This window comes from Arachis ipaensis, chromosome B2, assembly GCF_059453495.1.
Source record: "Arachis ipaensis isolate K30076 ecotype BB chromosome B2, ASM5945349v1, whole genome shotgun sequence".
In the NCBI taxonomy this organism is placed as follows: domain Eukaryota; kingdom Viridiplantae; phylum Streptophyta; class Magnoliopsida; order Fabales; family Fabaceae; genus Arachis; species Arachis ipaensis.
In genome coordinates, this window is record NC_142437.1 from 79,501,056 (window position 1) to 79,505,973 (window position 4,918).

General features: G+C 38.5%; 1 non-coding gene across 1 annotated transcript; it reads left to right on the forward strand.

Moving 5' to 3' along the window:
• Nucleotides 1-2,048: 2,048 nt before the first annotated feature.
• On the forward strand, nt 2,049-2,156 carry LOC148574538 (small nucleolar RNA R71). The gene has a single exon (XR_015906178.1). It is a non-coding gene; the product is annotated as a small nucleolar RNA R71 (small nucleolar RNA).
• Nucleotides 2,157-4,918: the final 2,762 nt, after the last annotated feature.

Genomic DNA, 4,918 nt, shown 5'->3' on the forward strand with positions numbered 1-4,918 from the left:
TTAATGCCAGCTTCTTGCCCATTCCTGGTGTTAAACGCCAGTCTGGTGCCCTTTTCTGGCGTTAAACGCCCAGAATGGTGCCAGACTGGGCGTTTAACGCCCATTCTGCTACCCTTACTGGCGTTTAAACGCCAGTAAGCTTCTCCTCCAGGGTGTTCTATTTTTCATTCTGTTTTTCCTGCTGTTTTTGCTTTTTCAATTATTTTTGTGACTTCACATGATCATCAACCTACAGAAAACATAAAATAACAAAGGAAAATAGAAATTTAACATAGATAATTAAAGATTGGGTTGCCTCCCAACAAGCGCTCCTTTAATGTCAATATCTTGACAGTGGCTCTCATGGAGCCTCACAGATGTTCAGAGCAATGTTGGAACCTCCCAACACCAAACTTAGAGTTTGAATGTGGGGGTTCAACACCAAACTTAGAGTTTGGTTGTGGCCTCCCAACACCAAACATAGAGTTTGACTGTGGGGGCTCTGTTTGACTCTGTATTGAGAGAAGCTCTTCATGCTTCCTCTCCATGGTTACAGAGGGATATCCTTGAGCTTTAAACACAAGGGAGTCTTCATTCACTTGAATGATCAATTCTCCTTTGTCAACATCAATCACAGCTTTTGCTGTGGTTAGGAAGGGTCTGCCAAGGATGATGGATTCATCCATACACTTCCCAATTTCTAGGATTATGAAATCAGCAGGGATGTAATGGTCTTCAACCTTTACCAAGACATCCTCTACAAGTCCATAAGCCTGTTTCTTTGAATTGTCTGCCATCTCTAGTGAGATTCTTGCAGCTTGTACCTCAATGATCCCTAGCTTCTCCATTACAGAGAGAGGCATAAGGTTTATGCTTGACTCTAGGTCACACAGAGCCTTCTCAAAGGTCATGGTGCCTATGGTACAAGAGATTAAGAACTTTCCAGGGTCCTGTCTCTTTTGTGGTAATCTCTGCCTAGTCAAGTCATCCAGTTCTTTGATGAGCAATGGAGGTTCATTCTCCTAAGTCTCATTACCAAATAACTTGGCATTTCGCTTCATGATTGCTCCAAGGTACTTAGCAACTTTCTCTTCAGTGACATCTTCATCCTCTTCAGAGGATGAATACTCATCAGAGCTCATGAATGGCAAAAGTAAATTCAATGGAATCTCTATGGTCTCAGAATGAGCCTCAGATTCCCATGGTTCCTCATTAGGGGACTCCTTGGAGGTCAGTGGACGTCCATTGAGGTCTTCCTCAGTGGAGATCACTGCCTCTTCCTCCTCTCCAGGTTCGGCCATGGGAGAAGTGTTTATGGCCTTGCACTCTCTCTTTGGATTTTCTTCTGTATTGCTTGGGAGAGTACTAGGAGGGAGTTCAGTAATTTTCTTACTTAGCTGACCCACTTGTGCCTCCAAATTTCTAATGGAGGACCTTGTTTCAGTCATGAAACTTTGAGTGATTTTGATTAGATCAGAGACAATGGTTGCTGAGTCAGAGTGGCTTTGCTTAGAATTCTCTGTTTGTTGCTAAGAAGATGATGGAAAAGGCTTGCTATTGCTAAACCTGTTTCTTCCACCGTTATTGTTGTTGAAACCTTGTTGAGGTCTCTATTGATCCTTCCATGAGAGATTTAGATGATTTCTCCATGAAGGATTATAGGTGTTTCCATAGGGTTCTCCCATGTAATTCACCTCTTCCATTGCTGGGTTCTCAGGATCATAAGCTTCTTCTTCAGAGGAAGCTTCCTTAGTACTGCCTGTTGCTGCTTGCATTCCAGACAGACTCTGAGAAATCATATTAACTTGTTGGGTTAATATTTTATTCTGAGCCAATATGGCATTCAGAGTATCAATCTCAAGAACTCCTTTCTTCTGAGTTGACCCATTATTCACAGGATTCCTTTCAGAGGTGTACATGAATTGGTTATTTGCAACCATTTCAATGAGTTCCTGAGCTTCTGCAGGCGTCTTCTTCAGATGAAGAGATCCTCCAACAAAGCTATCCAATGACATCTTGGATAGTTCAGACAGACCATCATAGAAAATTCCTATGATGCGACATTCAGAAAGCATGTCAGAAGGACATCTTCTGATTAATTGCTTGTATCTTTTCCAAGCTTCATAGAGGGATTCACCTTCCTTCTGTCTGAAGGTTTGGACTTCCACTCTAAGCTTGCTCAGTTTTTGAGGTGGAAAGAACTTTGCCAAGAAGGCATTGACTAGCTTTTCCCAAGAGTTCAGGCTTTCTTTAGGTTGTGAGTCCAACCATGTCCTAGCTCTGTCTCTTACAGCAAAAGGAAAAAGCATAAGTCTGTAGACTTCAGGGTCAACCCCATTGGTCTTGACAGTATCACAAATTTGCAAGAATTCAACTAAGAACTTATGAGGATCTTCCAATGGAAGTCCATGAAACTTGCAATTCTGTTGCATTAAAGAAACTAATTGAGGCTTAAGCTCAAAGTTGTTTGCTCCAATGGCAGGGATAGAGATGCATCTCCCATAGAAATCAGGAGCAGGTGCAGTAAAGTCACCAAGCACCTTCCTTGCATTGTTGGCATTGTTATTTTCGGATGCCATGGTTTCTTCTTCCTTGAAGATCTCTGTTAGGCCCTCTAAAGAGAATTGTGCTTTAGCTTTCTCTTCAAGGTCCTTTCAAGTTCAGGATCAGGTTGAACAAGTATGCCTTTATCTTTGTTCATGCTCATATGAAAGAGAAGAGAACAACAAAGTAGGGAATCCTCTATGTCACAGTATAGAGATTCCTTGAGGTGTCAGAAGAAAATAAGAATAGAAGGAGGAGGTGGAGAAGAGGGTATTCGAACTTATCAAGAGGGACAGAGTTTGAATTGCACCTTGGTGAGGAGTCTTAGTCCCTTAAATAGAAGGATGTGAGAAGAGGGGAAGAAATTTTCGAAATTAAAGTAAGAGATTTTGAAAATTTGGTAATTGGTTTTCGAAAACTAAGATTGAGAAAGAAATCAAGTGATTTTTGAAAAAGATTTTGAAATCAGAAATTAAAAAGATATGATTGAAAATTAATTTTGAAAAAGGGTGTGATTGAAAAGATATGATTGAGAAGATATGATTGAAAATCAAATTAAAAAGAGAAAGTTTTAAAACTAAAGTTGATTACTTGACTAACAAGAAATTAAAAGATATGATTCTAAAATTTAAAATTTGATCCTTTCTTAATAGGCAAGTAACAACTTGAAAATTTTTTAAGTAAATCTTGAATTGAAGCAAGGATTTTTGAAAATAGTAAAAATAAATATAAAATAGAAAGAAGTAGATTTTAAAAGAGATATGATTGAAAAGATATGATTTGAAAAAGATTTGATTTTGAAAAATTATGAAGATTTGAAAAAAATCTAAATTAAAAACAAAATCTTCCCTCAAGTGTCATCCTGGCGTTAAACACCCAGAATGGCATCCATTCTGGCGTTTAACGCCCAAAACTCTACCTTTTGGGGCGTTAAACGCCCAGCCAGGTACCCTGGCTGGCGTTTAAATGCCAGTTTTCCTTCTTCACTGGGCGTTTTGAACGCCCAGCTTTTTCTGTTTGATTCCTCTGCTGAATGTTCTGAATCTTCAATTCTTTGTATTATTGACTTGAAAAGACACGATTTTGAAAATATTTTTGAATTTTTAATGATGAGAAACAATCAAAATACAACTAATCTTAGGAAACTCAAATCAAACAATGCATGCAGGACACCAAACTTAAAAATTTTCATATAAGAGACACTAACAAATTGAGAATGCATATGAGAAACAACAAAACACACAAAACAAGAGAATTTAAAGATCAGAGCATTGAAATCATCAAGAACAACTTGAAGATCAATGAAGAACATATTGCATGTATTTAAAAAATACAAGAAGAATAAAAACATGCAATTGACACCAAACTTAAAAATTGATACTAGACTCAAACAAGAAACATAAAATATTTTTGGTTTTATGATTTTAAAATTTTTTTGTATTTTTTTTTGAAAATTATATAGAAAAGAAAAAAGAGAATCAAAACTTTTAATAAGAATTCCAGGAATCATGCAATGTTAGTCTAAAGCTTCAGTCTAAAAAGGATTAGGCATGTTTGGCCAAGCTTCAGCAGCACATTACATTCAATAGCTAAATTGATGAGAATCAATCAGCTTTTGTGATGGTGGGAACATCACCTTGAAACTGTAGAATTCATTCTTAAAAATTCTGAAGAAAAGAAACCTAATCTAAGCAACAAGATGAACCGTCAGTTGTCCAAACTCGAACAATCCCCGGTAACGGCGCCAAAAACTTGGTGCACGAAATTGTGATCATCAACAATGGCGCCAAAGGACTTGGAGCTCTTAAACGTGAATCACACTTTGTCACAATTCCGCACAACTAACCAGCAAGTGCACTGGGTCGTCCAAGTAATAAACCTTACGTGAGTAAGGGTCGATCCCACGGAGATTGTCGGCTTGAAGCAAGCTATAGTCATCTTGTAAATCTCAGTCAGGCGGATTCAAATGGTTATGGAGTTTAAGGTGATGAAAATAAACATAAAATAAAGATAGAGATACTTATGTAATTCATTGGTGGATTTCAGATAAGCGTATGAAGATGCTTTGTTCCCCTTGAACCTCTGCTTTCCTATTGCTTTCTTCCAATCATTCATACTCCTTTCCATGGCAAGCTTTATGTTGGGTATCACTATTCTCAATGGCTACATCCCGTCCTCTCAGTGAAAATGGTCCTGATGCTCTGTCACAACATCGGCTAATCAGTTGTCGGTTCTCGATCATGTCGAAATAGGATCCATTGATCCTTTTGCGTCTGTCACACGCCCCACAATCGCGAGTTTGAAGTTCGTCACAGTCATCCCTTCCCAGATCCTACTCGGAATACCACAAACAAGGTTTAGACTTTCCAGATCTCAGGAATCGCCGCCAATAATT